The 11,444-nt window shown below is 49.1% G+C and overlaps 1 long non-coding RNA gene across 1 annotated transcript in view; it reads right to left on the reverse strand.

Moving 5' to 3' along the window:
- Positions 1–10,891, reverse strand: part of LOC140684021 (uncharacterized) — a 69,657-nt gene extending 58,766 nt beyond the window's left edge. The window contains exon 1 of the long non-coding RNA XR_012055851.1: positions 10,370–10,891. This is a non-coding gene — a long non-coding RNA (uncharacterized lncRNA). The remainder of the gene's footprint in view (positions 1–10,369) is intronic.
- Positions 10,892–11,444: the final 553 nt, after the last annotated feature.

An 11,444-nucleotide genomic window follows, 5' to 3' on the forward strand; every position in this document is an offset into this window, starting at 1 on the left:
TAGGGTCAACAGCAAGAGATGTGGGCATACCTGTACCTTTAGTACTACTGCAGATAGAATGTCTTGCCAAAAAGGCAGAAAACACAAGGACATGGAGAGACAGGACCTCAATCACTGTCACCTCTTCATTCCATACACTCCACCTTGGATATGGGTCACCAGCACACCAACTGTGCTCTTACTGGATGGCATATGGTACCCCAAGCCATGCACAGTACCTGCAGATCTCCAACAGTTCACCTGAGATACACTGGCCATTGTAACTATTTTACAGCTAAGCCAGCTGCCCTATTTCACCCCAGCAGCAGGATCTGGAATTCATGTTTTCCAAAAGCACATCAGCCCCTAGGACTTGTGAGCCTATGGGCATAGGTGGTAGACACAGGACTCGGGTTCCTGATGCCATGCAACCTCTTCCACAAGTGCAGGAACTCACCCCTGGCTCTGCAGTCTGTGCTGCTGCCAGCTGACAGGGACTCCCAGCTTCCTCTTGCCTGTCCCAGTTTTCCAAAGGCCCCTTCAGCTAGCTGAATCTCATTTAATCTGAATGGCCCTTTAATGCCTGTAGTTGTCTAAGCCACAATGCTAACAAAAACCCAACCCAAACCAGTGAAGGAAGGACCAATACTCAGGGGAAATCCCGTGTTCTCAGGTAAGTGAAGTATCCTGAGTGCACTGTGGCACAGAGGTTACACGGACAAATCAAAGAACATCTCTCCCCTCAGCACCAGCCACAGGTACTACAGCAGCATAATGAAGTGCCACTGCCATCATTAGTGACATGACAGACTGCCCTCCATTAATGCACCTGATGGTCAGGCTTGCCCTCTGCTCCTGTCCTTCCACCTTTCAAGTGTGTTCCTGATCCCTGGACTCCAGGAGGCACAGTCCATAAATTGCACTGCCAGCAGCTCCTCCTCAAAGGGAGCAAAGCCCATGCTCAACTTCCCTTTGGAAGAGATCCTCAGAAATTATTTTGGGAGGTATTTGCAAAATGCCTATGCGACTTAGGCAGTCAGTGAGACGTGTATTTTCAATTCACAAAAAGCTTTTGCACATGTCACCGTGGATATATATGGCTAATTAACAATGTATTGGACAGCCACAGGAACACATCATTCCCAAACCATTCTGAAGAAAAGGCCAGGAAGTTTGCGTCCAATTTATGCTGTATTTCGACAGGCAACAGAAAGCTGCTCCTTAACACTCCTGCAGATGCTTCTGGGCTTGTTTCTGGTTTCCAGGACCCCAGTGACATTGCACAAAGGCAGCAGCCCAAGCCAGCAGAGACACTCTGGAGCACAAGAGTTTGGTTCAGTTATGGACGCCTGCCTTCTGGCAACAAGTTCTCCACGACAGCCCTCCTTTCTTCTCTTCAAATCCCATGGGGAACTTGTTCCAACTTTTTCACTTGGCTTCAGGTAAACAGGTAGATTCTTTCCACACTTTCCTTTGCAGTGACAAAACAATGGAAATGCCACACAAGCAGAACAACAGCCCCATAGCCTGCACTCAAGAACATGGCTTTCACATTTACTTTTTCCAAGGGTTAATCTTAAGCCTCTGAATGAAGGAAAGAAAAGCTGCACGATAAGGCAGGTTATTCTGATTGCATCTGACTTGCTCTCTTGCTCCTCAAGAGACTCAGATCCCCTGGCCAGAGGGACTTGTAGCTGCAGAGAATCACCCAGTGCTCCGGGCTGCCACTGGCAGTGCAGTGCCAGTGCCCAAAGCAGAGCAGAGGGGCTCGGTAACTCCTAACTGAACCAGCCCCTCCCCTCCCAACACTGCTCCCTGCCATCCCAGCAGCAGCCTCCTGCACTCGCCCTGCCTCAGCAACCCCAACGCTGACTCAAAACATGGACCCACGGCCATGGATAAAGAGCAGAGATCCCCAGAAGGGTACATGGAAACTCATCAAGAGTCTGCCAGCTCCTGCACTCACTGGCGGGCACAGAACTGAGGCTACATCAGAGAGAATCCCCCAGCAAAAGGTCAGTGACTAATTCACCGAGCTGTGGCACAGTGTATCACTCACTCTGCCTTGGAATGACACATGGAGACAAAGGGGAAAAAGAGACAGAAAATCTATCCTGGTAGAAATAACACCTCTGGCTACTGGCTATGGAAAGTGCATTTCTGAAAGCCTCAAATCATTCAAAAATGATTGAGATAAGCAGGGGAAGTAGTGAAAGCTGAGCCATTGTGAGGATGAATCAGACAGGTGAGAGAAAAGCACCACATATCTATATTTGGTCACTGGCAGCTTCACAGTGATGTCCAACTCCTATAGTGGCCAATTCCTTTAATGGGAAATGCTGAGCAGGATGGAAAATGTGGACAAGAGTGAGAGCACAAATGTTAACAGGTCATCGACCCCGCAGATGGCCTCAGGACTCCCAGTCCATCCAGCCCCTGTCTCGGCTGACCAGAACCTGAGTAAGCACCCTGCTTTGTCTATCTGCAGGGAATCCATCTGGCATTTTCTGCTCAGGAACTGGCACTGGAAATCCCAGAGGAGCTCCATGTTCCCACTGCACAGTCCAGCTCCCTGCCTTGGGGCAGCCTGACCAACCTGTGGGCGTGCTTGGCTCCTCTGGCCTTCATCAGGAGCTCATTCTATTCTAATCTACCCTAGAAGCAAGCCCTGCATGCTTTGAACGCGTTTCAGACCAAACACAAATATCCAAGCCAGAGCAATTTGTCTCCCTCTGCTGTAAGCCAGCTCCCTGGCAGAGCTGCTGTGGCACCCTGGGCTTCACCTGCCCTATGAGTTCAAAGGCTGCAGTAACAATTGATGCCTGTTCCACAGCAGCATATTCCACACACAGGGCAAGCAAATGAGAGAATATTGAACCAGTGCTCCTCCTCTGCCTCACAATTGGATGTGTCAGTTGTTAAATTGTGTGTGTTTTCCAGCTCTGCAGCTCCTTTCTGAAAGGCCATCACACAGTCCCCATTTCCACTGCAAATTGCTTCATAAATGGGAAGTAAAAGGATAACGTTACATTTCCCATTGCAATTAGGCAGGGCTCCTGACAGACAGGGATAATGTGTTCCACATACAGGTTGTTACTTACTAGAGAGGAAGCTGGCAAGGTCTGTGCTTTCACAAGCCACTGGATACCAATAAACCTGGGGCCAAGTGCTGGAGGCCCTGGTGTATCCCTGTTTCTCCCACAGACCCATGCAGACACACCTCTGGAGCGACTGGCCCCATCGCAATGCTGCACGGCAGCAAATCCCCATCCAAGCCCCCACCAAAGCCTCACACCCTTGCTCACGATTCACCAGGAGGAGGGAAAGTATCCGAGTCCTGCACACACTGACAGGGAAGTTTCTAGGTGAGCTAACCCTGATTAGATCTGACTGAGGTCCAACTTCATTTCTCAACCAGGCTGTGATCTTTATTTACCTGGATGCTCTGCTGCTGCTGTCAGGTGGAATAACTCTGTGCTGGGCTTCTCTAAGTCACCAGCAGAGGAATAATTGAAGGGGAGGTTTGCTGGGACCTGATGGAGCAGTCCCGATGCACAGCTCCATCCCCTCGCCTTTACCTCCATGCATCCTAGAACAACCTTTAGCCAGTGTGCATGCACAGACAGAGGGGTGAAGGTGGTTTCAGATTTAACAGCACCCTATCAGCAGACCCCTTTTGGGGGTCAACAGGATCTGACCAAAATGCAGCTCACCCTTGTGTGCCAGGAGCTCATGCAGCTCCTGCTCCTGTCATGAGTGAGGATGATGTCAGACTCATCCAGCCTGGGAGGCTGCAACCAAAGGCAGGGGAACAGCCATCCTCTCTTCTTTTGGGATGGCAAACCTCCCCAGCCATGGGGTGATCCAACACTGTTTACAGCTGGCACAGCTCTGGCATTCGAGACATTAAGGACATTATTCGGCCCATCAGGCTCTCCTACAGCAACAAAGTGTGCAAAACAGCGAGTCAGAGGAGCACAGGCAACATGCTCCACACTACCTGTCTGCTTCTGATGGAGATAGGATTACAAACTACTTAAGTCCTCTGCAGGAGAAAAAGCAACCAAAATTATTTTTGTGGAGAAGAGAGATAGAGGAGGAACTGAACAAATATTAATACTAAAATTAAGGGACCATTCTTTTCCTTCCAGCTATTTTTATAGATCAGATCCCTTCTCAACCCTACCTGCCTGCATTTAGTTTGTGAAACAAAAAGAAATCCCACAAATTATGGTGCTGATTTAGTTATTATTAGTTATAGCTACGGTTCAGAATAAGCAAAGTGTGGTAAGAAGAGTTGAAGTGCTACCTGAGCACAGGTGAAGTCAAAGCAACAAACAACAGATTAGGTGCTTGTCAAAAATAATCTGTGCAGGTTGCAGGGATTAATTAAATGATCCTCAGCATGGAGGAAGCAGAATTGAGGATACAGAGATTGGGCTTTCTTTTGCATTTTTAAGGTCCCCATTAAAAAACAAAGCAACTATGCCCTATGGAAAGACCATCTGGTTGCCTATGGGTGTCACAAGTCTGCCCTGTGCAGAAAGGTTTACAGCCCTCTGGAAAAGGTGCCTTTTCTGGTGAGCCAGGCATGGGGAGCAGGAGCAATACCAGGTGGGCACATCTGTGCGGGACACATAATCAGTTGGGTGCTCAAATGTATGACTCCTCATAAAATCCAGTGCTGGAACAGCTCACACTGCTCCCACCTCCACCCATCTCTTCTGCATCTCATTGGCATTGGAGAACATTAATTGACTCATTATTTAAATTCCTGTTCAAGGGAGGAAGCTGATTAAGGCAGGCAGATGCAGGATCTCCAGACGGCGTTGTTGTCCCGGCAGTTTACCCGAGTTATTACAATGCTTAGGAGGTAATAGGCAGGAGAACTGGGAATGAGGACTGGGAAGGGGGGGGTCCTCGCAGGATGGGTTTTAACCCGCAGTGATACAGCCCTGGCCCTGCCCAGGCTCCAGCAGAACAGCCCAGACATCTCAAACCCAGCCCAGCAGCAAGGGCTGGTTCAAGACAACCCCTCTGCATGAACAACAGCTTTGCACAGCCAAGGAGAGGAGGAGGAGCCCTTCCCTGCCTGGCTCTGGAGTAGTGTTCTTGACTGTACTGAGAGCCCCACTGCTGGTCCCTTCACTTTCAGATGCACAAACACCAACCTGAAGCAGGAAAATATCCCTTGTGGAAGTCTATTAGCAGTGACAAAGCAGACAATAATGTCTCCTTTGGTGCTGTTATGATCTGTCACATAAATACACAATTAAGGACTTGTTAAAAGGCAGATTACATAAATACATACTAAGGTTCTTCTAAAAATGCCTCTGTGGCTGTTCAGAAACACACATGAACACTTAGAAGTGCCTCCATTACCTACCCCGAAGTCCTGCAGTTTCTCCCACACAGTGACTTGTACAATGCCTGTAAATGCACCTGTGTGGAGAGCAGATACTTCTGAAGTCTGCTTGCTTAGGGAACTGCTCTTCCCCAACTTACAAGGAGAACAGGCCAATTCTATTAAAGGTGGCAGAAAAAAAAAAAGACAAGCTAACAATTGCTCTCAAATCCAGACTGCACGTGGAGCCATTTCAGAACCTGATGGGTGCACTGAATTTCCATGGAAACTCAACCACCCAAAATGTACACACACTTGTGAAGCCAGAAGTAGTCAGAATCTGCCAAGGTAGATTTTGCCCAGCAGAAGGGAGTTAAGCACTGAAAAAATTTACTGTTTTTCCCCCCCCAGCATGGTCTAGACACTACACTAACCCAAATGTTAATCCCTACCCACACCAGCAGCTCAGTTTCTCTCCCTGAGACCAGTCCTGGCTCTCAATGTTCTCCAGCCATGTGAGGGATGCCAACTGGACGTCTGCTGGTACCAGTGTGGAAAACAGTGCCAACAACACTCCTCCAGAGAATCACAGCCCAGGGAAGTCTTCTCAAAGAATCCCTTTTCCACTGTACTTAGAAGAATGCTTGGATGCCTGAGAAGAGCTGGGAGAGAGAGCAGGTTTTCAGAGGAAAAAAAAGCCAAAATTCCCTGAATCTGCACAGTATTTCAGAGGTGCTCAGTTGGTAGTACCTGTCACTGGTTGCAGCTTGAGACCGATGCCATGCTCCCCCACCTGTTCCACCGCTGACATCTTCCCATCCTCTTTCCACATCTCCCCTCCCTGGGCTGAACCACAGCCAGCCACAAAATGGCCATGACTGACCCACAGACCATTGAGGGCCCCAAAAAGGGCCATGACTGACCCACAGGCTGCTGAGAGACCCAAAAAGGGCCATGACTGACCCACAAAATGGTGGCGACTGCGCCACAGACCATGGAGAGCCGCAAAATAGATGTATCTCTGCGTGTGTATAAGAGGCAGACAAAAGCCAAAGACCAAAAGCCAAGACAAAAGCCAAGTTTCTGTTTACCAGGTTTCAGTAAATTTCATCAGGAATCCAAACACTTCTTTCTGTAAAAGCTGATACCTGTGTATTGAATAAACCAGCAACTCCTATGACTAAGAGACACAGCACTTGGCATGTCCACTTGGCCTCAGCTGTTGGAAAGGCTGTTTGCAGGACTCCTCCAGCTCTGCCCAGCTTTGCCAGGTTTGTTCTGCTGACACTGATGCAGGGGCTGTGGGAATGGGAACAGCTCTGGGAGAGCAGGAGCAGTAGGAGTTAAGCACAAGTAGTGCTTTAGGGAGAATAAAAGCTGCTGTAAGAGGAAAGCTGGCTGCCTGACAAACACGTTCCAGCAAATATCATTATCTTTAAGGTCTGTTGCTTTACCAGTCAGAAGTAGCTGATAACAGACACCACAAGAGTGAGTGGCTGAGGATAGAACACTCTCTGTAAAAACCCTGATTTACTTGCTCTCTCCCAATGACCAGCTGAATGCCCAACCCATGTGTCAGTGCCACAGGAATGGGAAGACAGACACTCCCTGCCCAACTGCTCCTCTGTGGGAGCACAGGGGGCCTATGCTGACTCCCCACCCCTGGTTTTACCCTCCATTTGAAGCTCGGTGCAGAGGACCAGGAGTTGCCAGCTCCCTGTTCTGCCTGGGGCTGCTGCTGATGAGCTGGGCAAAGGCTTCCCAGGCTCTGGTGCCAGGCAAACCAGTCCCTCCTGGCAGCGCCAGACCAGAGCCCTGGAGGCAGCAACGGAGAGCATGGCATGGTGGCACTTGCCAGCTCACAGGCAGAACTAAGGAAAAAACAACCATTTGCTTCAATCCATGACAAAAAATAGATTGTGCCATTCAAAATATGACAGAACTAAGAAAATGCAGAGGAAAATGATCCTATCATTTTCTATTTTTTGTCCAGTCATACCCCAGTCGATTCTTCTAAAAAGGAGATTTCACAGAAAGAAAAAAAAAAAAAAAAGAAAGAAAACCCATCAACCCAAAACTTCTCCAGCTAGTTGTCAGAATTATTTAGACCCAAAGGAAAAGCAAGTCTGTTGTTAAGGACACAAAGCAAGGTAAACCCAGGTAAATGAGTGCTGGGATAAAGTCTGCACAGTCTCAGCGGAATCTCTTCCTTTTAATTCGCCAAGACTGTGTCAGGGGAGCTTGAGGAGCAGCTGAGATCCCCAGGCCTGCTTAGGCCAGGCAAGTACACATGCCTTAGGTATTGCTGCCCTTACTGCAGAGTGTGCCCTGAGCTACAGTGGTTCTGTTTGTGGGGAACAACCAGCTGACAGCAATATCTGGAACCTCTGCTTCTGCTAGGCAAAGACATTTCCTTCAAGTGCTCCTTTACTGATAAAGGCAGACATTGGCCCTTAATTACTGCTTTGGACTGCCAGTGTCCAGAGCCTAGGACTCCTTCTTTCTTCTCCACAGAGCTGGTGATATTAGTGTAGGTTTTCCTTCTGTTTTCAATTCTTTGTCCATGACAGATTTCACAGCAGGAAACAGTTCTGTGGCATATGGCCACTAAATTACTGAAACTTCAGAAACTTCTGTCCATGAGTTAATTTTAAAACTGAAGAAACAGAATTTTTTTTTTTTTTAACACTACACTAGACCACATAAAACCCTTCCCTCTTTCCCTAGCCTTGGACCCACTCTCTCCCAGGTTGCAGAACCAGCCCTACCACAGCTCTCCCTGTACAAGGGTGTGAAGCATATATAGTTGGCATAAAGTTCCGTAGATGCATGAAGACTAGGGAGGAACTAGAAGAAAAAAGAAAGACATCAAAAAAGGAAACTCACACAATTACCAATTCAAAGCCACAGAATGACTGGAAAATCAGACTAAAGCCACACAGGTTTTGGGCATCTCTGGTTCTCCCTTTGCCCTATGCCAGAATAGATTTTTCTCATCTCAGCCCGAACATGTTCCTTCTGGAGTGCATGAGACAGCTCAGTGGAAGCACGTCGTACAAGTAAATTGCATGTTCAGGCCCTAGCCAAAATACTGTGAAAGATAAGCTGTCTTGGCTTTGGGTTTTTTAACTTGACAAAGGAGGAACTGGACAAACCTAATGATTTCAATCAAGGAATTTTGGTAGGATTTCTTGTGAGGATACACCACCAGCAAGACAAAGCTTGCAGGTGCAGGGGTGGTGAAAGCAGGCAAACACCGCAGCCCTGCCCAGGCTGAGCACATGGGGCTTCAACTGTGCAGAGCCAAGAGCCCTTCCTTCCCAGCCCAGCAAACCACAATGGCAACACAAGAACTGTGAGCCCAGACAAAACCACCCTAAAGCCCCAGCAGAACCTCCCTGCAACCTAGGGAGCTCTTCTGCAAACCAGGAGGCTATTGCTGCTCCCAAACACCCTGATTTGATCTGGCACGGCCAAGGTTTCTCAGTGAGAAAATGTACAGCTCCCTAATGCTGTTGACAGAAAGCCACACTCAGACCTTTTCAGAGGCTCTCAGGAGTTATTATCACAGATTAACTATGGCGGGAGCAAAAAGGTTTAAAGTCTTGTTTAGAGTTAGCCCGTGGCTCTAAATTAGCAGCTTCTCTCTGAAATGATCAATTGTGTCACAGGCGTTAATGAGTCAGGCTTAGCCAGGAGGGGTGAGGAAGGAGGGACAAAGATCTAGAGCCACAGCTTTGCAAAAAGGCAGTATGAAAATCTCACTCATTTCTGAAGTCAAACTGTGTTTTAATCAATGCTTCCCAAATCAGATGAAGAAGCTACACTGTGACATTTTTTTCCCAGCTGTAAAAAAATTGAAGTCTGGTTTCACATTTGCATGATTTTGAAGGTCAAATGCCTGCTATCCAAGTCTTACTGATCCATATGGACTAGAAATGCCACAATATGCAATCATCATGAAGGCAGATTGTCTCCTGTAAATCTGTCCTTTTTGTAACACATTCCGAATGTACCGTATTGGATGGATTATAAATCCATTCAGGAACCGCAGACACTGCTGTACGGAGCGGCACCAGTTTGTGGGAGGGATATGCGGGATGTGGCGTGTGCGTGGCTCCAGGAGCGGCAGGGACAGATGGCCCAGGCCTGCCCTCCCCAGAGTCAGTGGGAGCGCTGCCATCCCCTGCATACGATGGAAGCCTGCATTTGGGCAGAAAGGGGCCTTTATTAGCACAAGGCTGAGTCAGTCTGAATCTAGGAATGAAAACCATTGGAAAAACAGGCAGGCAGGGCTGTGGGAGCCATCCCCTGAAGGGAGCAGACTGCTATTTGTCTCCCAGCTCCTCACTGAACAGTCTGGACGGTGCACAGGGCTGGGGAGCAGACGGCTACAATACTCTGCTCCTCCATTCCTTGGACACGGCAAAGCACAGGAATGATGCTTCACATGAAACCAACAGCCATTACTCCCAAGTTAGGGACTTCAGTACAATTTGCATTTTCCTCGAAGGGAAGGGCTGGGTGGTCCCTGCTCTCTCCCACAGTCTCTGAGCACATGGCGCTTCCCTCTCTCCATTTTAACAGATCCCTTTACATGTTGCCATTTTTTCTTCCAGCACATGCAATTGAAAAGAGACATATGGAGACCAGCATGCAAACCCTGCAAACATTTCAGCTTTGCTTCAAAACTAATGCTAATCCACTTTTTTGAACTTCTTTTTTTCCCCCCCCACTTCTGCTACCTCTGGAGCGAGTCCTCAAGAAACCAGGGGGTGGTTTAAGCCAAGACAGCAATTCTCAGCAAGTGGCAGGGTGCCTGCCCACCAAACATTCTTCCTCTTATTTTTTAAACGCATGCAGACACAGGGTCACCCACGGCATTCCCACAGGAGCCTGGGAACTGCTGGCATGGAGAGCTGGGACCAGCACATCTGGGAAACCACATCCCGACAGCAATCCACCCAGAGTTGTATCACACACCAGTTCTTCTTTTTTCCCGGTGTCAAGGAAAAGCTCCTGCTGCAAGCCTGTGCTGAGCATTACCTGGGAACGAGGCAAGCACGAGCCGAACAGACCTTTACAACAGAACGTGCATCTGCCAAGACAGAAATACCCGGCGAGCTTCTGGCGCTGGCAGCGTGTCAGGCACGCAAGCTGTCCGCGCAGCAGCTCCCGCCGGGCCTGCCGGGCTCCGAGCGCGGCCCACGCCGGCCGCGGGGCCCACGGACCACGCGCTGCCTTGTCCCGCCACCCACCGGATCGGCAGGGCTGCGGGCAACAGAAACCCTTCCAGGGCTTTCCGTGCAAACGCTCTGCAGCAGGCACAGAGCTGCTTTCCCCCCCCCCTCACTCTCTCTCTTTTTGTTCAGTTGCCTGGCATCCACTAACCCACAAGCTGCTGTTTCCCTTTCCAAAGAAGCTCTGATGGGTGGAGGGCCAGGAAAAATTAGCCCAACTGATGAATGCAATCTCGACAGAAAATATGTTTTTTATCAGAGACCACATGTTGCTAACAGCAATTAAAGTAAAACTGGGAGATTTCATCGGATATAAGCCTGCATAAAAACCCCCTAGACCCGCTGATCAGGTGTCTGTCGGCTCAAGAGGATTACTCGGGTGCTCCAGAGCCCATTGCCACTGGGAAGGGCAGACAGGGCCCGGGGAGGGTGCCAGGAATGCCCAGAGCAGCACATGTGCTCACTGGGAGCCTGCTGACTACCCAGTGCTGTGGCGAGGAGAGTGCTCCCAGGCCTCAGAGGGAAGCACTTGGAATGCCAGCCACAGCACAGCAACACTTGGCTCCAAGGTATATTTTACCTACCGGCCTTGCCTACAGCCCAAGGAACAAGAACAAGTGACCAGAGAGCATCAGAGCTCCAGCTGATAAGGACTTCCCCTCATTAGTGCCATTTGCACTGTGTCGTACTCCTGAACTGACAGAGGCTCAGCCTGTCAGCCTTGAGAGGAGCTGAATAAATCACCACAACTGGCAAAGGAATAACGGGAGTAAATGGCTCCAGCATCCATCTAAGTGTGCACAGCATGTGCAGCTGGCAAGCCCTGGGAGACCTGGGTGGATGGATTCAGAGAAGAGAGAGCAGTGTGAAAGGATAAAGGG

Source organism: Taeniopygia guttata, chromosome 4 (assembly GCF_048771995.1).
Source record: "Taeniopygia guttata chromosome 4, bTaeGut7.mat, whole genome shotgun sequence".
NCBI lineage: Eukaryota > Metazoa > Chordata > Aves > Passeriformes > Estrildidae > Taeniopygia > Taeniopygia guttata.